The 25,159-nt window shown below is 45.5% G+C and overlaps 1 protein-coding gene and 1 long non-coding RNA gene across 2 annotated transcripts in view; both read right to left on the bottom strand.

The window, feature by feature from the left end:
- LOC115098199 (protein shortage in chiasmata 1 ortholog-like) overlaps positions 1–25,159 on the bottom strand; it is a 148,311-nt gene that overhangs the window by 58,481 nt on the left and 64,671 nt on the right. The window lies entirely within an intron of this gene.
- Positions 8,415–14,113, bottom strand: LOC115098200. The gene is made up of 3 exons (XR_003858445.1): positions 14,060–14,113; positions 10,158–10,355; positions 8,415–8,806 (listed from the first exon to the last, which is right to left on the bottom strand). It is a non-coding gene; the product is annotated as an uncharacterized LOC115098200 (long non-coding RNA).

Here is a 25,159-nt window from a genome sequence, read left to right as displayed (position 1 = left end):
AGTGGTGCACGCGCGCGCCTAGGAGCAGGGCGTCCACCGGCAGCTTCATGGCGGCGCTGCCCCAGTGGGGCAGAGGAGATGAATTGGTGCAGAGCCAGCGTTGCCTAGTTGCAACAATAAAAAAGGCAGTCCTACCCCTAAATTGAAGACAGATATTTTTTGGTGCAGGTAGAATGCATTGAAATTTGTTGAGCATGTGCTACCACCGCCTGCTCCTCTCCCTCTTGTTTTAGAGCAGAGGGAAAAGGCAGGAGAGCCGTCCAAGGCTGACAGTAACAGGGAAGGGGCATGGACTGAGGCAGCAGAAATGCAACAGCCCAAACCAGCAGCACCCTCCTTTACACTGGTTACTGCTTCTGAAGCAATGTAGGCAGTATTTTCAACAACTAATTCTGAGGAAGAATCTTGTCAGGGATTCCCTGAATCAGAAATTGAAGAACTAGTTGCTGCAAAAAATTTGGGAGCATTAGTCAGTAGCATTTTAGTTTTCATTGTGATGATTGGGGAGATAGATGATGATACTGATGCTGATGAGAGTAACTCCCAGGAAAAGTAGGCCATGCAGATATAGAGTGTGAGTTATGCCCCTGACATTTTTCTTAGGGTCCACCTTCAACTTCAACTCCTGTGCCAGCATCAGACCCCAAGGATGTAGAGAAGAGATTCCAGAAGACATCTCTAAGATGGAGGCACTTTAAAGTGAGAAAGGATCAGCACTTTGCTCAGTATATTCACTGAAGTAAGGATATCAGTCGAGAAAAGCAAGTGTGGTAATTGACAAACAATGGTATGCAGTATCACCTGCAGAAGTGGTACCCTTTTGCATTTTATTTATATGGTTTTCTATACCATTGCATAGTATTGGCATCAGGGGTCTGGGGACCACTTCTGTCACTCAAAGTAAACAGGTGGCAAGTCAGCAGACTCTTGCCATGCATCTGCAGTGGCAACCCATCATAGAGGAAATGGGGTGGTATTCCATAGTACTGCCCTGGGGCAAGAGGCAGGCAGCAGTGAAATAGTAATGAGGAGCATAGCGAAAATGATTTCTCTGGATGACCAGGTAGTGGAGAATGTGGGCTTTAGGCACCTGCTGCATGTTAGCCCCCAATTACAACATTCCCTCCAGGACTACATTTAGTAGGCAGGTTTTTCTCATCCTGTACTACCAGTGCCATAGTCACATCCAGGCCCAGCTGGCTAAGACAGAGGAGAGCAGCATGAATTTTGTCAGCAATTATCTGGACCAGGGCAAATCCTTACTTCTCCCTGATGGCACACTTGTGGGACCTGGCTGAGGCAGGGGCAGGTAGCAGCTCTATGGAGATCAAACATCAGGGTGTAGGTGGGCTATGCTGCACACTCAAGTAATGTATAGCTCCCCTACCTCATGAAATATCCTATCAGACTTAAGAAAGATACTGGAATGTTGGCAGCTAGGCTGGAGAGGCAAGAATCTTCAGGTAGGTTTCTTTGTGACAGACAGTGGTACAATATGATAATAGCGGTGGAAAAATGGGGGCTTTTGGGGTATCTGTTGCTTGGTACACTAGGCAGTGAGAGATGCCCTGGGGCTAGGGCTCAAGGACCACAGAAATTTATTCCTGAATGACTTGATAGAGAGGTACAGGAAAATAGGCATTTCCATAGACATGTGGAGGCAGCTTTTCTATGAGAAGCAGGAAGAATGTGGTATGCCTCATAAGCATCTGATTCAAGATATTGGCACATGTTGATTCCATTTATATGATGAAGCAGTAGTTAGTAGAGCATGATCTGTCTCTGGAAAAAGAGATAGATATGGATCACCCCTGGAGCCTCATAATTGGGTAGTAATTTATTTATTTATTTTATTAGCTTTTATATACCGACATTTGTTGGAGTACATCACATCGGTTCACATTATAACAGGTGTGATAGCATGACAGGGGTGTCATACTATTTTACATTGCAACCTTAAACCTTAATGGATCAACATAGAACAAAAAGTAACAACATAAATTAAGCTTAGGAAGTTGAGGGAGTCAGAAAATGAACTGGGTTAGGGGGCTTCTTAAAAAATAAACTTAGATACAAAATGTACAAAAAACTAAGATATAATATATACAAGGTGGCATGAGACAGAATAGAATACACAGTGTGGCGTGTAAACGATATATATCTTGTGATTAGGGAGTCTTAAGGGAGGTACGGGGGGAGGGGGGCGGATGTAAGGTGGGGAGGGATGAGGGGGGGGGTTTTAGCCTGTGTGTTGGTAGGCTTTGTGGAATAGCCATGTCTTCAATTGTTTTTTAAACGATTGGGTGGAGGGTTCCAGTCTGAGTTGGGAGGGTAGCTTGTTCCAGAGGGTGGGGCCAGCTACTGAGAAAGTACGTTGTCTGGTGGAGATAAGGCGGGCTAGTTTTGTGTGGGGGATAGCAAGCAGGCCTGTGTTTTGGGACCGCAGGTTTCTCTGGCAATCGTGGGGTTGGGGAGGGTCAATAGACCAGTTGTTTTTTCCAGTGTAGATGGTTTTGTGAAGGAGGGTGAGGATTTTGTATTGTGACCTGGGCGTTATGGGGAGCCAGTGGAGTTTTTTTTAGGATGGGGGTGATGTGTGATGAGCGATTGGTGTTTGTGAGAGATCTGGCTGCTGCGTTTTGCAGCAACTGTAGAGGTTTTGTGGTGGAGGCAGGTAGTCCGAGGAGGAGGGAGTTACAATAGTCAAGCTTGGAGAGAATGAGGGACTGTAGTACTGTGCGGTAATCATGGTGGAATAGAAGTGGTTTGAGTCTTTTGAGGACTTGGAGTTTGTAAAAGCCTTCTTTGATGGTTAGGTTGATGTGTTTTTTCATGTTGAGTTCGGAGTCGAGGGTGATACCAAGATCTCTGACTTCGTTGGTGAGGATGGAGTTAGGTTGACTGGCGGTGAAGTCTTGCAAGGTTTTTATGGAGGGTTTGTTTGCAATGTGTAGGATTTCTGTTTTTTTGTGATTGAGGGTGAGCGATAGTTGGGCGAGGAGGTTCTTTATTTGGATGGAGAGGGAATCCCACTATGCGATGGTGTCTGAAATGCTTTCTTTGATGGGGAGAAGAATCTGGACGTTGTCTGCATAGATGTATAATGAGAGGTCCAGGCTGGAGAGGAGTTTGCAGAGGGGGAGCATATATATATTGAACAGGGTAGAGGAGAGGGATGATCCTTGAGGTACTCCACAGGGGAGTGGGAATTGGTCTGATTCACAGTTGTTGAGGTAAACTTTGTAGGATCTGTTGGATAGGTAGGATTGAAACCATTTGATGGTATTTTCAATTAGTCCAATCTCCGTTAGCCGTGTGATTAGTATGTCATGGTTTATGGTGTCAAAGGCGGCAGAGATGTCGAGAAGTATGATAAGGTAGGAATGGCCGGTGTCAATGCCTCGTAGAGCTGTGTCTGTTAGCGATAAGAGGAGTGTCTCAGTGCTGAGCGATTTTCTGAAGCCATGCTGGGGTGGAGTACAGGATGCTTTGGTTTTTTAGGTGTTCAGAGAGTTGGAGATTCATATGCTTCTCGATGATCTTCGATATGAATGAGAGATTTGAGATGGGTCTGTAGTTGGAGAGGTCGGTGGGGTTGAGGTGTGGTTTTTTGAGAATGGGTTTGATTATGGCACCTTTCAGGGCTTCTGGGAAGATGCCTTGTTTGAGTGAGGCAGCTCAAGGAAATCATGAGGCCCTTCAAGGATGTTTGCAAATTCCTGTACTATATAACTTGGGGGTTTTGATGCCTTTATGCTATTTACAATTCCCTGTACTGTACACCTTGGAGATTTTGACACATTTATGCTTTTTGTGATTCTCCGCACTGATTGCCTTGGCGGTTTTGATGCTTTTCTGTTGTTTGCAATTCTTCCTATTATATGCCTTGGCGGTTTTGATGCCTTTGTGCTGTTTGTGATTCCCTGCACTGTACACCTTGGGGTATTGATGACATTGTGCTGTTTGTGATTTTCCACATTATGTCTTGGGAGTCAATGCTCATTGGCATATATTAGTTTTACATTATACAAATAACTGATGGAACCATAACTGATTTAATGACCCATTTGTAGTTTCACTGTTCTGCCATATCTACATAACACATGCATGGCTCGATCTTTACACTTTGACAGAAGCATCTAATACTGGCAGGAATATAAAATGGAGGATGTCATAATGCCTCTATATCACTCCATGGTGAGACTGCACCTTGAATACTGTGTGCAATTCTGGTCACCGCATCTCAAAAAGGATATTGCTACCCTGGAGAAAGTGCAGAAAAGGGCGACCAAAATGATAAGGGGCATTGAACAGCTTCCCTATGAGAAAAGGCTATAGAAGTTAGGGCTGTTCAGATTAGAGAAGAGACGACTGAGGGGGAATATGATAATGGTCTACAAAATCATGCAAGGACTTGAACAAGTTAATGTAAATCAGTTATTTACTCTCTCAGATAGTAGAAGGACCAGGGAGCACTTCATGAAGTTAGCAAGTAGCTCATTTAAAACAAATTGAAGAAAATTCTTTTTCACGCAGCACATAGTTAAGTTCTGGAATTCATTGCAGAGGATGTGGGTACAGTAGTTAGTGTAACTGTGTTCAAAAAAGGTTTGGATAAGCACCTCGAGGATAAATCCATAAACTGCTATTGCGGTAATTAATAAGCAATAATAGCTTGTGATAGGGATGTGAATCGTGTCCTCGATCGTCTTAACGATCGATTTCGGCTGGGAGGGGGAGGGAATCGTATTGTTGCCGTTTGGGGGGTAAATATCGTGAAAAATCGTTAAAAATCGAAAAATCGAAAAAACCGGCACATTAAAACCCCCCTAAAACCCCCCCCCGACCCTTTAAATTAAATCCCCCCCCCCCCCGAACCCCCCCCCCCCAAATAACTTAAATAACCTGCGGGTCGTTAAAAATCGAAAAATCGAAAAACCGGCACATTAAAACCCCCTAAAACCCACCCGACCCTTTAAATTAATCCCCCACCCTCCCGAACCCCCCCAAATAAAAATAACCTGCGGGTCCAGCGGCGGTCCGGAACGGCAGCGGTCCGGAACGGGCTCCTGCTCCTGAATCTTGTCGTCTTCAGCCGGCGCCATTTTCCAAAATGGCGCCGAAAAATGGCGGCGGCCATAGACGAAAAAGATTGGACGGCAGGAGGTCCTTCCGGACCCCGCTGGACTTTTGGCAAGTCTCGTGGGGGTCAGGAGGCCCCCCACAAGCTGGCCAAAAGTTCCTGGAGGTCCAGCGGGGGTCAGGGAGCGATTTCCCGCGCGAATCGTTTCGTACGGAAAATGGCGCCGGCAGGAGATCGACTGCAGGAGGTCGTTCAGCGAGGCGCCGGAACCCTCGCTGAACGACCTCCTGCAGTCGATCTCCTGCCGGCGCCATTTTCCGTACGAAAACGATTCGCGGCGGGAAATCGCTCCCTGACCCCCGCTGGACCTCCAGGAACTTTTGGCCAGCTGTGGGGGGCCTCCTGACCCCCACGAGACTTGCAAAGTCCAGCGGGGGTCCGGAAGGACCTCCTGCCGTCCAATCTTTTTCGTCTATGGCCGCCGCCATTTTCGGCGCCATTTGGAAAATGGCGCCGGCTGAAGACGACAAGATTCAGGAGCAGGAGCCGTTCCGGACCGCTGCCGTTCCGGACCGCCGCTGACCCGCAGGTTATTAAGTTATTGGGGGGGTCGGGAGGTGGGGGATATTTAAAGGGTCGGGGTGGGTTTTAGGGGTTTTAGTGTGCCGGCTCACGATTCTAACGATTTATAACGATAAATCGTTAGAATCTGTATTGTATTGTGTTCCATAACGGTTTTAAGACGATATTAAATTATCGGACGATAATTTTAATCGTCCTAAAACGATTCACATCCCTTATTAATGTTTGGGTACTTGCCAGGTGGTTGTGACTTGGATTGGCCACTGTTAGAAACAGGATACTGGGTTTGATGGACCCTTGGTCTGACCCAGTATGGCATTTCTTATGTTCTTATGTTCCCTATTACTTGCCAGCTCTTGGTTTTGCCTTGGCCATCCAATGCTCCAAAGACCCACCCCATTTACAAAAAAGCCAGCCCCACTTCCAAATATGCATCCTTCACTCCACCCTGGCAACTGTGTGCTCCTTAGCCCCAGACCACTGCAGGGGCAATCTGGCACCATTTTGGAATATGGTAGCTAGTGGGGCAGGAATAAGTGGGGATTGCTCCTGAACCCATTAGACCACTAGAGATTTAATGGTATGGGGAGGGTCTGGCAGTGGGGAATGGATTTTCAAAAGGGAGATTAATTGTTCGTAAATAGAATGAGGCCTAATTTTAATTTAAAATATATGATTTGGGAGGGAATTCGCGGGAGATCAGTACAGTTGCCCAAGGACCACCAGGGATTTTTGGATATGGGCTGGAGTCTTTAACACTGTCTTCCAGGCCCTTTAAAACATGGCATCCCAGAAGCATTGGTAGACACGTTAGCCTGCTAATGCTCTTGGGAAAAATTAGCTACATACCTGACGTGTAGCTAATGTTCTCGTCAGTGGCGTAGCCAGAATTGATTTTTTGGGTGGGCACAAGGTTAACATGGGTGGGCTGTAGGCATGCAGGTCTACTAGTTGTTTTTTTTACTGATAAATAATGCCAAATTATGCAGCATAGCATTCACATCTACGCCTAAGTATGAGGTTTACTTAATGATACAAACATAATTCACGGTGATTTGTGGTACTTTAGCCTTCTTATTATTACGATTTTATACACGGCTCCTACCTGTCCATAAAGTTTGAGAGAGCGGTTGTGTTGCTTATATTTAAATTGCTAACATCTCAAAATATAGATATATATTTTTACCTTTGTTGTCTGATCTTTGTATTTTTTCTAATCAGTTGGTCCTGGTCTCTTTTTCCCATTTTTTCCCTTATAGCTCATTTCCTAATTCCTTTTCAGTGTCTTTCTTCTATTACTGTCTTCTTCCCTTCCACACACACACACACACATACACGCTTTCTCTCACAGACTCCCTCTCACACACTCAAGCTGTCACTCTCATATGCTCTCCCCCCCCCCCCCCCCCCACAAGCTCACATTCAAGTTCTCACTTTCTCACCCCTCCCCAGGCTATATTCTTATGCACACACAGACGCACATCCAGGCACCCATTCTCACCCACACACATACACCCAGACTCCCATTCTCACCACAAACCCATGCTCCCAGTCTCACCCACACATATTCAAGCTCCCATTCTCATCCATACATATACACATTTAAGGTACTATTCTCACCCACACATACACACATTCAAGCACCCATTCTTATCCACATATTCAAGCTTCCATTCTCACCCACCCACACAAACCCAGGCTCTCATTCTCTCCCATATATACACACATTCAAGCTCCCATTCTCACCCACCCACAAACACAGGCTCCCTTTCTCAACCACACATACACACATTCAAGCTCCCATTCACCCACATATTCAAGCTTCCATTCTCACCCACATACACACCCAGGCTCCAGTTTTCACCCACACACACTCCCATTCTCATCCACACATACACATTCAAGCACGTGCACAGCTTCCGCTTTCTCCCCCAGAGCAGGAAGATCAGCTGCCTCTCCTGCTGCCACCGGCCTCCTGCTATCTTTGGGCGTCGGGCCGTACTGCCCGCCGAACTTCCTGTCGGGGGGGGGGGGGGGAGCGGAAGCGCAGCGCACAACGTCCGCTTCCTCCCTCCCCCCCCCCAAGCAGGAAGTTCGGCGGGCAGTACGGCCCGACGCCCGAAGATAGCAGGAGGCCGGTGGCAGCAGGAGAGGCAGCTGATCTTCCTGCTTTGGGGGAGAAAGCGGAAGCTGTGGGCGGCGCTTCCGCTCCCCCAAACAGGAAGTTCGGCGGGCCGTTTGGTCCGAAGATAGCAGGAGAACGGGTGGCAGCAGGAGAGGCAGCTGATCTTCCTGCATTGGGGGGAGGAAGCGGAAGCTGCGCGCGGCGCTTCCACTCCCCCCCCCCCCGAACAGGAAGACCGGTTGGCCGTACGGCCGCAGCAGCGCTTCCCCATGTGTGCCGTGATGGCGCGCAAGGCGTGGGTTCTCTTGTTCGCTTTCGCGGGGATGGAATCCCGCGACAGCCTTGCAGTTCCGGTGCCAGTTGGGTGGGCCTGGGTCTAAGTTGGGTGGGCACCTGCCCACCCAGGCCCACCCGTGGCTACGCCACTGGTTCTCGTAGTAGTGCAGTGCACAAACATTTTTATGCACTGTGAAACTGTGATCTGCTTTGCATGTATTTCTGTTACGTTTGGTGTGTCTTGAACTAATAGAGGGCCCTTGGGTCGTAGCGAGTGAAGACTCTGCCCACAGGGAGCAGCCCTGTGGGCCCTTACCACAACAGGCAAGGTCTCAGCAGTGATGGACAACAGAGGAAACAACTTTATTATACAGTCAATGGTGAACCGAGGAGCGGATCAATAGAGTCAGTCCAGAGAGAGTGACCTGCAGCTGGTCGGTCCAAGTAGTAATCTTCAGCATGTAGTGGTTTGGTGAATATCTTCTCTAGGTGTAGCTTGTGCTGGCAACTCTGGTAGTGGTCCGCAGCGCGGGGTAGGCCGGAAGCCAATGGGAAGTTGCACAAGACTGGAAGGATCCGGTAGTGGCCCGCAAGCGGGGTAACCCAAGGATCCGTGCCACAAAGGTAGAAGAGCAGGTTCTGTACTCATGCCGGTACTGTAGAAGAAGATGGGAGGATCAGGCACCGAGGAAATCTGGATAAGAACAGCAAGGGTTGACCGAGGACAATGCAGGAACTCCCTGAAATAGAGAAACAGCAAGTAATGGCTCTCCGAGGAGCAGATAGCCCTGAGTGCGGCAAGGCCCCCGAGGAGCGGGTACCTAGGTCACCCAGTAGGATAACGAGATGGAGTCCCAGTGTGGCGGAACTAGCAGGACAGGAATCCTTGCTAACTCGTATTGCTAGAATTCAGCTGAGTTTAAGTATGGAAAGCGGATGACGTCATGTGGTGGGGACGCCCCTGAGGTTCCCGCCATGATGCGTTTAAAAAGGGGGCAGGCGCGCACGCGCCTTAGGTAACCCCGGATGTAAGATGGCTGCCGGGAGCGCCCACGCCGTCCCGGGCATGCCATGAGGGTCGGTGTGTGGAAGAGGAGGCCGCCATTCTCCCCAGACTCGGAGCTGCATAGAGAAAGGAGGTGAGCAGCAAATTTTGCAGCTGCCTGCGACTGACGGGCGCAACAGTTTGCATGTAACACAGTTCATTAGTATACCTTCATTGTGCTGGGTTTAGGGGCCAGAAAATAACATGTTGAGTTTTCAAATTCTGCACATTATTTCCATTTTTACTGCGCTAACATATTTTACCACAGACAAACATGTCAATGCAGCTTAGTAAATAGGCCCCTGGTATCTGTATCATATTATTCTGGAGGTGGTATTAAAGAGAGAAAAATAGATCTGTTGAAGAATTAACTGTATTTTTTATGGACAGATTATGTGTCAGACTTTGGTAGAAACATTCAACTCATATAAATCCAAAGATTTGTTTCTTTGCCCAGTCCTCCCACTAACTAATTTAAAATATACTCATGATCTCATTGATTTATCATAGACATGATTTGTTATATCATGTCATATTTAATTACAGCATATATTGGAGCTAGTTGCCAAAAAATTAACATATTTTCACCCCGAAAATTACAGTTTGTGAAAACAGATAAATTGGACTGCAGCAATGTGCAGATTAGTTTATCTGCAGTTAGTTTATCTGCAGTTCCTACATTCAAATCACAAGCCACTGCTCTTACAATATATTTGTTTCTCTGTGTCTTCCAGGACAGTTTGGAAGTCTTATATGTGGAAAGTGAAAGTACTGCCAGCAGGAATACATAATAGCCCTTGTGTTTTCAATCAAATCTTTCCTGGTCATAATTTTTGACTGAAAAAGAACTAAGGCTAAAAAATGCAAACACATAGCTACAATACAGCAAAGAGGAAAAGAAAACTGCAGAAAGGAATACAGTGTATTGAAGTATAAGAAATGGAATAATATAATATAATATAAAAACAACAGAAATGCAGGGCAGGTGTGTTGGGGGGGGGGGGGGGGAGATGGTGAGTATGGCGAAAGGAGGAGTTGTGGATTACCTTGGAAAGGGGAGATAGTACTTCCATCTGCATTGAACAGTTGGATACAGATCTAGTCAAAGACATATATAAGACTGCAGTGAAGGGGAGGTGCTGCTGGTAGGAGACTTTATTCTGTAGGAGACTTTATTGGAATATCCCATCCGCAGAATAAGTTAGAAGTAGAGACATCCTGGACTCCCTTGAAAGGGCTCTTCTCTGGAAAACAGTCACAAAATCCATGAGGGTAGTAGGGTTACTGATCCTATAGTTATAAATAGAGAAAGTGTTTCTAATGTCTAGGTGGCAGTCAACTGAACTCCAGTGATCCTCAGATGCTATGGTTTAATATAAGAGCCAAAGCAGAGAGAGGTCATGTTTCAGGAGTATCAGCGCTGTTAAAATTGGGGAGTATCTTAAGAAATGGTGGCAGGGTAGGAAGTTCTTTGTGAAGCAGAACAACAGTAAGCTAAACTAAAAGGAGCTATAGTAATGGTAAGGGCTCTGGTATGTTTTTCCAAACAGATGGCTGAAAGGTAAGGACAAAAAGATTAGCATTCAAAAAGTACAAGGAAGAAGAGCATAGGGAAGCATATATTATAAAGCTAAAAGAAGTAGGGAAGGTACTAGCCAGGATATTGAAAGTGAGAGCAGAAAAAGAGAATGTGAAGACTTCTTAGGTATGTCAGTTATTGCAGGACAGAAGTGGAATTGTAAAACGGAGAAAAGCAGGCACGTTGCTATGGGTGGGCCTTGGGGGCATGTGCCCCTTTGCATTTGACTTAAACCTCCACCCCTAGCAGCAGAGTCATGTCATATCCAAGTCAGCCCTTAAAGTATAGCAGTTAGAGGACCTGGAGGCATTAGAATCACTGCCAGTCCATGATCCTCTGCATCTTTAAGGAGGATAATTTGAACAAAGAAATACCACTGCCATAAAGCCTCACTTAGGATAGGGTAATGGATGGGGGTGGGACCTAGCACAGTGCCCCTCCCATGTTAACCTTGGCTCCCCTAAAAAATATTTAGTTCTGGCCAGGGCCGGTGCTAGGGGATTTGGCACCCTAGGCGAGCCTTCTTCCTTGCGCCCCCCCCCTCCGGTCTCGGCCCAGACTCCTACCTCATTCTCAATCACGCCCGCTGACTGGGGTTTTCTGGGTCGCGAGCAGATTGGGCACTGCTTGCGGCCCGCCAAATCTCCACTCCTCTTTGCCACCACTTGCGGCCCCATATGGCTCGCACCCAGTGGCACACCAAGGGTCTCCAGCGCCCAGGGGCCAATGCATTTGTGTGCCACAGAAAATCAGTGGCATCTCTAGACAGAAGAATTTGTTTTGGGTGGGGGGGAGCCAAAATGACATTTCTTCATCACACCCTGCTTTAAAATTGGTTATAAAAAAAAGTGTTGTTAAAAAAAGTCCAAAGGGTCCTCTGCATTATTTTAAAAAGCTGGCCAGTTTCACACTTCTAGTAAAACTACTATAAAATTATTTGATAGCCTCATTCAACTAATTCTATATGGATTATGAGAGTGAAGTCTGGAATATATAGGAACGGACAGAATGTCAATACAAATCCTGCACCTCCAGTTCTGTATCTCTGTGCATCCACTGAAATTCCCCCAAACAATGGAGCTTGGATGTTTCCCTTACAGCTCATCATACTAAAAGATATTTTCAAATTCTGGTGTCACCTCACAGCAACAGCAGCACAAACACCTTCCACTGCCAGACACATTGTGAACTAACACAAAGCACCGCAAAAAAGACACCCAAAATCTATACTGCAATCCCATCATAACATAACAGTAATAACACCAAGGACTCAAACAACAATAACCCTACCTGTGAATAAGCAAGGGTAAATATTACACTGGGTCCTAGAATACCAATACACCACCTACTGAGGAAACAAAACAAACCCAATTGCTATAGATCTCTATACAGACACTATATGATAGCAGAATCTCTCATCATGGTCACACACACAGAGCAGAGACAGACCCTCACCAAATACAGAATACAAAATAAAGGAGCACAAATTAGAAAAAACTGAAATGGAAACCCCAAGAGCCAGAATCTGTGTATTAGCAATGGAAAAACAGAACAACCATTCCTCATAAAACAAATAAAATCAAGAAACAAAGCATCAGTTATAATAGTAAAACCATACTAATAAAATATTTTAAAACTACTGATAAATAGAATTTCTATTAATTAAAATCATATACATTTTTTACAATTTCCCAAACACCAATAAAATATTTCAAAACAGTACATATATCAAATAACACACAATAATTAAAACTAATAAGGATTTTAAAAAGCCCCTGCTGTCCATACATGGGAGCTCTTGATTTCCAGTCACCCTGATATTGCCGAGGATTAGGAGGTTATCCTCTCTCTCTCACACATACTCACATGTCCATTCTCTCTCACACATACACTGTCACATACATACACAGTCATGCTCTTATACCCAACCATAACCTCTCGTTCTCACAGACACTGACACACTCAGGCTCTAAGGCACTCTCTCCCCCTCCACACACACCCCCACACAAACTCTTACTCCCCTGGATTTTCTCATACACACTCATGCTCTCACTCTCACTGGCTCCCTCACAAACACACAAACACACACTGCCAGGCAAGCTCCCACTCATTCTCACACAGACACACACACACACACACACACACACACACACACACACACAGGCAAGCTCCTAGTCATTCTCACACTGAACCCCAGGCAGGCTCCCATTCATTTTCACACCACTCCCTCCCCATCCCCCAGGCATGCACACATTCATTCTCACACACACAGACCCCCAGGCAGGCACCAATTTATTCTCACACACACACATACACCACAAACAGGCAGGCACCTATTCTCACACATACAAACCCCAGGAAGACACCCATACATTCTCATTCACAGACACACCCTCAGGCAAGCACCCATGCATTCACACACATACACCGCCAGGCAGACACCCATTCATACACATGCACACACTAAAGGCAGAGACCCCCTCTCTTTCTTTTGCCAGCAACCTCAGAGCCTCTCTCATTCTTCTGCTGCCACTGTCACTGCTGCTGTATGGCTATTGCGGAGGTGCTGATTGCTGCTATTGGCACTGAAGCACATTCTGCTGCCTCCTCTGTGCAGGCCCCATGGGCTTCCAGTTCCTCTATGCTGATCTCGTACATTGTGAGATCCGCAAGGAGAAAGTGCTACTCTTGCACATTCCCAAAGATTACATGTGCCAATCAGTAAAAAGTAATTTATTTCTTTTTACATTTGCTGTCTGATCTTAGTTTTCTAATCGGTTGGTCACAGGCTTTTTTTTTTCCACCTTCCCTTTCTTATTTTTTTGCCAATTCCTTTTATAACATATTTCTTTTCTCTCCATCTGTCTGCTTCCCTCAAACACACAGTCAGTTCTCATTCTCACACGCTTTCTCTCTCACACATACACAGGCACTCATTCTCACATGCTGTCCCTCATACAATCATTTATACACAGTCTCTCTCTTGCACATGCTGTCTAACTCTCACTCCCACATGCTGTCTTGCTCAAGCACAGGTTCTCACTGTCACATGCTCTCTCTCATACAATCATTCCTACACACAGGCTCTCACTGTCACATGCTCTCTCTCATACAATCATTCCTACACACAGGCTCTCACTGTCACATGCTGACTCACACACACACACACAGGCTCTCTCTCACTCCTACATGCTGTCTTGCTCAAGCACAGGCTCTCACTATCACATGCTGTCTCTCACACACACAGAGGCTCTCCCATGCTGTCTCTGCAAACATTCAGGTCTTCACTCCCACACACACACACAGTCTCTCAACTCATCTCATACACGCACACATGCACACTGTACAAACCCTCAGTCTCTCTCTCACCTCTGGGCCTCCTCTTCACGGGCCACTGCAGGATGGGCTCTGCAGCGGCCCCGGTCTTCTCGAGCCGCGCTGATCCTCTTCTGCACGTGGCTGATGCTCCTCCTCTTTCCTGCCCGCGCGGCTCCGGCAACATTTTTCTTCCGGGGCCGCTCAGGCAGGAAGGAGGAGAAGTTCATGCATTGGCTGATGCTCCTCCTCCTTCCTGCCCGCGCGGCCCCGGAAGAAAAATGTTGCCGGAGCCGCGCGGGCAGGAAGGAGGAGAAGTTCCTGCATTGGCTGATGCTCCTCCTCCTTCCTGCCCGCGCGACCCCGGAAGAAAAATGTTGCCGGGGCCGCGCGGGCAGGAAGGAGGAGGAGCACCAGCATGTTTAGCCGCGACTGTACCACGGTCCTGCCGATCTTCTTGCTGTGTGTATCCGGCACACAGCATAGCAGTAGTTCACCGCTCAGCCGCTATTGGGATGACGTCCACCGGCGGCCATTGGCCATCAGCAGCTCGGCGCCCCCTAATGCTCAGCGCCCTAGGCGATCGCCTAGTTCGCCTAGTGCTTCCGCCGGCCCTGGTTCTGGCTATGCCCCTGGTTAAAGATGTTGAGAAAAAAGCAGAAATGCTAAACATCTACTTGAAGAAGGACCACTGATTGTTGTCAGGGGTACATATAGTAGTGAGGTAGATGCCACAATATTTATGGAAGAGAAAGTTTGTGTAGAAATAGAATAGACATGGGCAAAGCTATCAGGCCGCATAGGATACATCATAGGATATTAAGGGAGTTCAGAGATTCTGATAGGTACACTGAAGGATCTGTTCAGTAGATCCTTGGAGACAGGAATAGTCTTGTAGGACAGGAGAAGGGAGAATATTATCCCTCTTTATAAAAAAGTGGTAACAGACAAGAGGTTGGAAACTATACTTTGGTGTCTTATATCAGTGGTGGGAAAATTATTGGAGATACTACTGAAGGAAAGGACAGTGAAGTTTTTAGAATCCAGTGGATTGCAGGATCTGAGGAAGCCAAATGTTATCTGACAGAGATTACGTCAAATAAATCTTATCAATTTCTTTGAACAGGTTACTAGAAAATTAGAATAAAGGTATACAGTGGATATAGTTTACTTAGATTTCAGCAAAGCTTTGGACCTGTGACACATAGAATCTTCATGAATAAACTGAGCAGCTTGGAAGTGGGCCGCAAGGTGGAGGACTGGATAAGAAACTGCTTGACTGTTAGACCACAAAGGGTAGTTGCAAATGGAATTCACTCTGAGGAAAGAAAAGTGATTAGTGGAATGTCTCAGGAATCTCTCCTAGAGCCAATTCTGTTCAATATTATTGTGAGCAACATTGCAGATTGATTACAAGGGCTAGGTTGCTTTTTGCAGATTAAACTAAAATCTGCAATACAGCAGACTCAGCTGACAAACTGAGAAGCGATCTAAGAAAATTCGAGGAATGTTCAAGTTCTTTGCTGTTAAGAGTCAAAGCAAAATAATCAGAATCATGCAGATGGGTTGCAGAAATCCTAGGGAGTAGAATACAATATAGAGTGAGAAACTGATGTACATTAAACAGGAGAAAACGCTCAGGGTGATCATGTCTGATGATATCAAGATAGCAAAACATTGTGATATGGCAATGGCCACCTCCAGAAGGATACTAGGGTGTAGGCATGCACAGAATAAAAAAAATTTGTCTCAGTTTGTTCATTCATTTCGTAGATCACAGTGATTCATTCAGTTCAATTCAAACCAAAAACAATTTTTGTTTGATTTATTCATTCATTTGTTTACCATTATAGTCAATGGGAGAAGCAATGCAGCTTATTTTGGGCTGTTAGTTTAGTATTTTCTAATCATTTCTAATGAAACTGATTGGTAGACATCATGAGAAGAGGGAAGGCATGTGAATGCATTAAGACTATATCAACTTGGCACCAAAAATTGCAAGAAGAGTCCACAGAATTATAATGGGGCAAAACAGTACTAATAATTGCAATTATCTAGGGCATTATAGGAGCAAAGCAGTAGGAAGAGTGGTCAAAACACCCCAAGGCTCGAAAAGTGGTACAAAAGGCACAAACAACAGTAGCATGAACCTTCCAAGTCTGTACGAGAAGGGCAAAATATAATATGAACAGCTGAAGGTGCTATGAAGAGGAAGAAAAGCACCAAAAGAGGCAGAACCCCCCCCCCGCCCAAGGCAGTGACAGAATGGCATCACAATCCCAATGGGTCGCAAAGCAGCCACCTAAAGTGGCAAAAACACCCCAAGGCTCCAAATGAGGTGAAAAGGGCACCAGTCAATTGGTGGAAAGCTCTAGGGAGGGAGAAGCCAGAGGAAATCCCTAGAGGAGGCCTGGTGTCATTTCTGTATAGCATCATTAGGTGAAGGAGCTAGCTGCTTAGGATTGGAGTTAGTCTTCATTGGAGGCTAAGATTCTACTGACTGATTAGCAGCACCAAATGCTCTTTAGTGACTAGCTATTTAATATCCTGTAATTCAGGGATTCCAGGACTCAATTATTCTTCTGAATCAATTTTTGCAAATACTGCCACCATTATCTTAGAAACAGTATTCATGGAAGAGATTGGTCCTGGTTCTGGTGCTGCACTTCTACAGGACTTGCCTTTTGCTGTGGTATAATCCATCAAAGACTAAATACTGGAGGAGATACATAATTATAAGACTTGTAAAGAAATGGATTTTGATAAAAATGTCCAAGAGGTCATGTAATTGTTAAAGATATTGTAATTGGCTGTGTAAGGCCTGTTTTAAGCATCTGATAGGCAGGACAAGACCAAGAGTCAGCAAGTATCGTAAGGGAAGGGGGATTTGGAAAGAAGGTCAAAGACAGCTGGAGTGGATGAGAAAACATTCTCAAGTACCAACACTTGCTTGGAGAGGTGGTAGAAGCACTGGTACTGGTGGTTAAAAACAGAAATGGTAGAAGCAGAGCAATGCAGCAAGAAGAGTGACTGAAACCCCCTCCAATGTGTTCCTCAAGGGCTGAGGCATAAAGAAAAATAGACCAAGAGTCTCTTCCCTAGGGGAAGAAGATTTGGAAAGAACCTCACAAACATCTGAAGCCGAGGAACAAGTACCCTAACATACCAAGAATGGCTTCCCTTTTGGGTACCCTCTAGAGAACTGTGTGGCATGGTGTGGGGAGCTCCTACCAGAGGCTATCTTTGGCTCAGCAAGTCCGATTCACCTGCAGATATTCCAGGGGCCAACATATAGATATGGGACTGACCCCCTTCTCCCGGAAGCTGGGGTAAGAACAGGGTCTGTGCATGACTTACACATGTTTCTTTGGCTTTCGTGACTGTTCTCTCTTTACAGTATAGGGATGACTTGCTTCCTAAACTGAGGAAGGCTGAGGTGGCCCCCCTTTTATTGTCAGCTGCACCAAGGCTCTCCCTTCCACAGGAAAGCAGAGGGAGGGCCCCCACACAGTGCATGACAATATGCAGCAGTGTGGTGTTCTGACTGAGAATGCTAAACCTTTATATTTCTAAATGTAAGCAGATTGTATTTCATATTATAAATAAATCACTTTTTAAGAAGAAGGCTAGAGTCCTGTGTGTGTGTGTGTGTAAAGTCTCCAGCCTAAGATCTCTCAGCTATGTAACACATGGCTATCTGCTTCATCCTACCAATAGCATATGCTTCTATCAAAAAATAAAGATCGAGCCATACACAAGTTAAAATACACATGACTGGTACAGTGAAACTGCAAATGACTCATAAAATCAGTTATGGTTCCATCTATTACTTGTGGTAATTGTAGAGCTAATACATGACAATGAGTGCTGATGCTGCGAGATATAGTCCAGGGAGTCACAAACAGCACAAGTTGTCAAAACCCCTAAGATAGAGTGTGGTCAATTGCAAACAGCACAAAGATGTCAAAACCTCAAGGCTCAAAGTGCAGTCAACAACAAAAAGCACAAAGGTGTCAAAACCCAATAAACATAGGTTGAGGAAAATTGCACAGCACAAAGGCCTAGACCGGCCTAGATAGCAAAATGGAAAACCACAAAAGAGATGAAGTGGGAGGATAAACTTTTTTCCATATTTTTATTTTAGGGACCCTAGTATAAACAAGAAAGAAGCAGGGTGGGAGAATTAGGCTGGTACTGTAGAGGGGTAGAACAAAATAGTAAGGTAGAGAACGAGAAAAATGGTTGGGGTGGGAGGAGAAACTTGTATTTTTTTTATTTTTCACTAAACCAAACAAACTAAAGCCTAGATTTAATAAACCACAATAAGGTAATATCACAAGTTAAATAGTGTACAGCACACATTAAATGCTCTTTATCACATGATACTGTATGGTATTCCCAAAGATTTCCCTCTCCTAAGGAAATAAGCTGCTTTGTATGTATCTGCATGCATAACATTGTCTAATGCATGCAAGGCAGCATATACATAGGCAATAAAATAATGCGGCTAACTTAGAAGCAAGGTCAGAGTGGTGACATTTTTCTATCACCATCACATGATGGGACAAAGTCAGGTTGACTTCATTTTGAATAATGATGATGATTAGGCATTGAACAAGGGGGCGCTTAAATTAGAGGTAAGGGGGGTTTGTAGAGTGAAGGTAGGGGTAGGGTGCCCAACCAGACCATCAGGTTCCTTTATTAAGCCTATTGTAATGTTATTGGGTGTAGGCTTGGCCCTCAAAAAACCATGAATAAACTGAACTACAATTACAATATAGTAAACCTGCCATTCCAAAACAGCATGAACTGCCAGCACTCAAATAATAATAAACCTAACTATGAAAAGACAACACTAAAAACATTATACCAGGCCCTAGAACACCAATATATTTCCTACTGGAAAAAGAGAATAAGCCAAACTGCGACAGATCTCTACAAAGACACTACACACTAGCAGAATACTGCACCTCGGTCACACATGCAGAACATAAACAGATCCTTGCTAAATATAGACTAGAGAGACCATAATGCATAAATAGAAATATGCAGACTCTAAGCCAGACTTTGTATGCCAAACCACAATGGAAAAACAGAAACTTTCCTCATAAAACATCAAAAATTAAAATCAAATATAAAACATAAATCATAATAGTAAAACCATGCTAATAAAAAGAATAAGTATTTCAAAACAGCTGATGAATAATATCCATATCCAAAACACCAATCCCAAACACCAATAAAATGTTTTCAAACAACAAACACATCACTTAGCTGAATTTCAGGAAAAGATGATTGCTGTTACATAGAAACATAGAAATGACGGCAGAAGAAGACCAAACGGCCCATCCAGTCTGCCCAGCAAGCCTCACACATTTTTTCTCTCATACTTATCTGTTTCTCTTAGCTCTTGGTTCTATTTCCCTTCCACCCCCACCATTAATGTAGCGAGCAGTGATGGAGCTGCATCCAAGTGAAATGTCTAGCTTGATTAGTTAGGGGTAGTAGGGGTAGTAACCGCCGCAATAAGCAAGCTACACCCATGCTTATTTGTTTTACCCAGACTATGTTATACAGCCCTTATTGGTTGTTTTTCTTTTCCCCTGCCGTTGAAGCAGAGAGCTATGCTGGAAATGCGTGATGTATCAGTCTTTCTCCCATGCCGTTGAAGCAGAGAGCCATGCTGGATATGCATCGAAAGTGAAGTATCAGGCACATTTGGTTTGGGGTAGTAACCGCCGTAACAAGCCAGCTACTCCCCGCTTTGTGAGTGCGAACCCTTTTTTCTTCTCCCCTGCCGTTGAAGCAGAGAGCTCTGCTGGATGTGTGAAGTATCAGTTTTTCTTCAGCCCTGCCGTTGAAGCAGAGAACTATGCTGGATATGCATTGAAAGTGAAGTATCAGGCTTATTTGGTCCTTATGGAATTCCCTGCTGATTTAACTCAAAAGAGACCCTTGCTTCAAAATTTTTCAAAAGTCACTGAAAACATTTTCAATCACAAAAGCTTTTGGACTCCCTTGAGCTGAGTATTCTACTCAAATTTTGGGCATGATTGATTAAGGCTTTTCTCCCATTCTCTGTCTATGGGGAAAATGCTTAGTAAATGAGAGCGTTGTAAGGAGATGTACTAAACTGCAATAGTTTATTGTGGGAGGGGCCAAATATTGAGGAAGAGCCCCTGCCCGACAAACTATTGCAGCAGTATCACAGTGTAATTTTTTATGGTGGCACAAACATGTGACAAAAAATTGTCCCATGTTACAGGGCCTAATTATGCAATGGCAGCCCACCTCAGCTGGGGCAGCGTATGCATTAAAGGGCCAGGTGGCCCAAATCTGCCCCAGCTCCCAAAGCTCTCAAATCACCCAGGGGTCTTGGAGACCATTGCCTGGCCCTCAAAAGTTAAAAAAAAGTACCAGGCAAACCTTGCAGTAATAGCCTGCTCCTTCCCCCTCTCCTTTTAAAAAATAAATGCCCTTGCAACTTTACAAACACCCCTCTCTTCCAAGCAATTCCCATCAGCTTCCATCCCTACCCCCCATTCCAAATAATAAAATTGTGGGGTCTAATAGCCCCTTCTAATCCCCAGCCATAATACCCTATAGCAGGAGTGACCAACTCTGGTTCTCAAGAGCTACAAACAAGTCTGGTATTCAGGTTATCCACAATGAACATGCATGAGTTAGATTTGCATGCACTGCCTCCATTATATACAAAGAATATTTAACCTGAAAATCCTGAAAACCAGACTTGTTTGTGGCTCTTGAGGACCAGAGTTGTCCAGGAGGAGGAGGAGGAAAAAGAAGGATGATATTACAGTAGAAGACAGTGTGGGTGGGGAAAGAATAAGGGGCTGAAAGGAGAGGAGGGGGCAGGGTACAAGAGCAAAAGGGAAATAGGATGTGCTTGAAGTAGGGGGAAGGTGTTTCGGATCTGCTGGGGAGTTAGCAATCTGTTAAGGATCTGCTGCTCGAGTTAGCAAACTGTTATGCTTGCTTGTTACGGCGGTTACTACCCCAAACCAATAAGCCTGATACTTCACTTTCAATGCATATCCAGCATAGCTCTCTGCTTCAAAGGCAGGGGAGAAAGACTGATACTTTACGCATATCCAGCATAACTCTCTGCTTCAACGGCAGGGGGAATGAAGAAAAGTGGATCTATATACAGACAACAACCAACATGGACTGAATTACATAGTCTGGGTAAACAAATAAGCATGGATGTAGCTTGCTTATTGCGGCGGTTACTACCCCTAACTAATTAAGCTAGATATTTCACTTAGATGCAGCTCCATCACTGCTCTCTACATTAATGGTGGGGGTGGAAGGGAAATAGAACCAAAAGGTTACTAAGAGCCAGATAAGTATGAGAGAAAAAAAAAAGTGCAAAACTTGCTGGGCAGACTGCCGTCATTTCTATGTTTCTATGCTTCTGCTCCTGAGGAAGGAGGAGTTAGCAATTTGTTGCGACCTGCTGCTGGATGCTCCTGTAAAGGGAGGAGTTAGCAATCTGTTGTGGGGTCAGCTGCTAGAGAGAGCTATCGGATAGGATCCTGCTGCTGGACACTCCCACAAGGGGAGGAGCCAGCAATCTGTTGTAATACTGCTAGCGGGTAAGCAATCTGTTGCAGGGTCTGCGATGCGGATGGGAGGAGCGAGCAAATACGAATAGCAGTCTGATGGTAGTCCCTCCCCTAAGGGAGGAAGAGCAATCTGTAGTGAACTGCCTCCTATGGGTCTGCTAAGGAATGACAATGTTAATGTAGACGGCAGAGTTGGCAATCTGTACCAGCGGAGTACTGGAGATGGTGCTCAGCTGGACAGAAAGTAAATTGGTGAATCCTTGGACCGATGGCAGATAACAGCGCCCTCAGGAGGGAGTCCCGAGAGGGACCACCGGCTAGGCTGGAGTATGGAGACAGACACAGTTAGTTCTTTATTAGATAATCAGTATAACCACCAGAGGTGGCAGTAGTGAGCTGGTATGCCCAGCAGGGCTGAAGTCCCTCAGAGACTGGAACTGTGATTCCCAGGTTGCTGAGCTGCAAAGAGATTGTAGATAGTGAATAGACAGGATATGCAGATATACATAGTCAGTACTAGATGATATCTCACACAAGGTCTTGATATGGCTCAGTAGTTAGAAAGGGTTAGGCCCTCGAGGAGCGAGTACCTGGTTCCAGTCTAAGAGAGCAGTGGTCACTCACATGAATCTGTATCTGGAATAGCTTCTAGTCAATAGAGAATCTTCAGGGTGTTCAGGAACATAGGCCCTTGAGGAGCGAGTACCGGTTCCTATATACCATCTGAAATAGTAACTCACAATGTCTGTAGATGCAATGACTTCTGGGCAAGGAGAATCTTCAGAGTGTTCAGGAACATAGGTCCGCGAGGAGCGAGTACCTGTCTGTAGTCTGAAATAATAACTCACAATGTCCGTATCTTGCGATCGCTTCCAGGCAATGGAGAGTCTTCAGAGGGTTTAGGAACATGGGCCCTCGAGGAGCGAGTACCGGTTCCTTTCTGTAATCTGAAATTGAGAAAGAGAATGAGACCCCCGAGGAGCAGGTACCCCTGGTAGGTCCAGAGAGGCAATGCTGCAAGAGTGAAGCGGGTCCGGAGGAATCCCGCAAATAATCCTGTGGTGCAAGATGGTGTTTGGACAGCCGGAGCTAGTCCAATGGGAGTCCTTGCTAAATCGAGTTGTTAGCAAAAGAAAAGACCTTTTATGTTGGAAGCGGATGACGTCATTACAGGGGGACGCCCCTGAGGTTCGCGCCCTTGCTGGTACATACTTCGGAGCACGCGCCCTACGTCTTCAGGAACATGGCGGATCCGCAGCATCAAGCTGGCCCGGGGACGCCGGGGAGAAGTGGCATGGAGGCGTCGCAGCATCAAGCCGTCCATCAGGCACGGAATGAGTCACCATTCAGGTAGAGAGGGTGGAGCGAGGGAGAAAGCAGGCACGAACGCAACATTACCCCCCTTCAAAGGGCAATCTCCTCTTCAGGTACCAGACTTCAAAGGATGCGCGAGATGGAACTGATGAAGCTTCTTCTTTATCCAATATAGTGGTCTGAGGCTCCCAAGATCAATCGGAGCCAAAACCTTCTAAACAGAAGGTGTTCCAATTTCTTGCCTCTGAACGAACATCCGGAATCTCATGGTCAATAATCTCTATCTTGATACAGTATAGATGACAGGTGGATTCTAGAGATGTGGAAGAATCTCGCAGAATGTAAAGATGAATTCAGCAGCAATGGATGCAGCTGCTGTGGACCACACAGAGGAATTCAGTGGAAGTGGTGATATTGGAAGTGGTGATGTTGAAAAATGTCCAAAATCCACTTCTTAGAGAGATGGCGGTAGCACCAGTAGACAAACAGACTGGTGATTAGAATATCTTCTTCAGAACTGATAGCAGCACCAGCAGTCAAACAGGCTGATGGTTAAAGATGTCTTCTTCGGAACTGATGGCAGCACCAGCAATCAAACAGGCTGGTGGTTAGAGATATCTTTTCCTTCGGAATCAACAGCACGACTTCCGAGTGAACCAATCGTAAGAGCTGGTAACTAGAGATATCTTCTTCCTCGGAATCAACAGTGCTGTAGTCCATCAGCATAACTTCCGGGTAAACCCATCATAAAAGCTGGTAGCTAGAGATATCTTCTTCTTTGGAATCAACAGTGCTATAGTCCATCACCACGACTTCCGAGTACCATTGTAGCAGATATCTCTAATATAAGTCCATGGAGTCGGTGAAGATGTAGAGCACTATCTAGCTATGGCGAGCATAGCAACCGCTATGTATCTTGTAGTTTATGAAGATGATGAAGGTGTAGAGCGCCATCTAGAGATGGTAAACATAGCAACTGCTATGTAAGACAACAGTTGATTGTAGAATGCTGTGGACGTTGTTAAGATCCTCAAAAGAAGTGGTGGTGTACAGGAACGTCCAAAGCCCACTTCAAGTTGTGATGCAATAATGGATCTTCAAATTTAGAATATGGACTCCTCAGGTCTTTCACAAGACGACTAAGAATAAGGTTGCTTCTTGCCCCTGAGTCCTCCAGGGCAGGGATTCGAACCGTCACTGGTTCAAGATGGTGAATCACAGAGACTGCATGAGAGAATGGAGGAGATATTGCTGTATGGCCCAAGAACAGTCCTCCCGCGGGACTCAGGCCCGTCCATTTTCCAGACATATAGGGCACGTAGAGACATCATGGCCTGGCTGACCACAGTACATGCACAGGCCGTGCTTTCTCCAAAGTCTTCTCTCTTTTGAGGTCAAGTGACCACGACCAGGTTCCTTCGGTTCCTTTTTAACAACAGCAGGTATTGCTGGACTCATCTGTAGTGCAGAAGTGCTGTCCTGTTTCAACCCAGGTAACACCCTAGGCCGGAGTTCCTTTACCTTGTCTCGGAGCAGACAGTCAATCCGAGTGGCCGAGGCTATTAATTCTTCAGGCGAGTCAGGTGTCTGACGAGCGGCCAGCTCGTCCTTCACGCGGGTATCCAGGCCTCTGCAGAAGAGTCTTGAGACATCTGGGATCCCAGCAAGGTTCCACTGCAAGAGTCTTAAATTCTATGACGAATTCAGCCAGAGATCTGTTGCCTTGCTTCAAGTCCACCAAAGCAAAACCAGCAACAGACATTCGAGCAGGGTAATCAAAAACGGATTTAAATAAGTCCATAAATCCTTCTATGTCCTGCAAGATAGGGTCTTTTTGTTCCCACAAGGTAGATGCCCATGATAAAGCTCTCCCATCCAAATATGAGAGGATATAGCTGGTCTTAGAAAGGCCCGTGGGAAACAATGAAGGTTGTAAAGTGAAGCGTAAGCTGCACTGGTTCAAAAAGCCTCGAGTCTTCTGGAGTTCTCTGGAGAATCGAATAGGCGCAGCCAGTGGAACAGCAGTCTTCAAAGTTACTTCCTGTAACTGACCTTCTTGTGTAGAAGCTATACCTTGTTTCTTTTGTGCATGAAGTTGATGAAATGCTGCAGTACGTTTCTCCAGGGTTTCTTGCTGTTCTGAGATGCGTTGAGCCATGCCCGGTATACCCTGCAAAGCGGAGAGGTGTGCTGGGTCCATGGTTACTAACATCCAATACCTTGAGCTGAATTCCCAGGAGAACTGCTTCTTAAG

The sequence above is a fragment of the Rhinatrema bivittatum genome, chromosome 1, assembly GCF_901001135.1.
Source record: "Rhinatrema bivittatum chromosome 1, aRhiBiv1.1, whole genome shotgun sequence".
Lineage (NCBI taxonomy): Eukaryota > Metazoa > Chordata > Amphibia > Gymnophiona > Rhinatrematidae > Rhinatrema > Rhinatrema bivittatum.
Note: the sequence above shows the minus strand (reverse complement) of the source record. Positions and strands in the feature narration are given on the sequence as shown.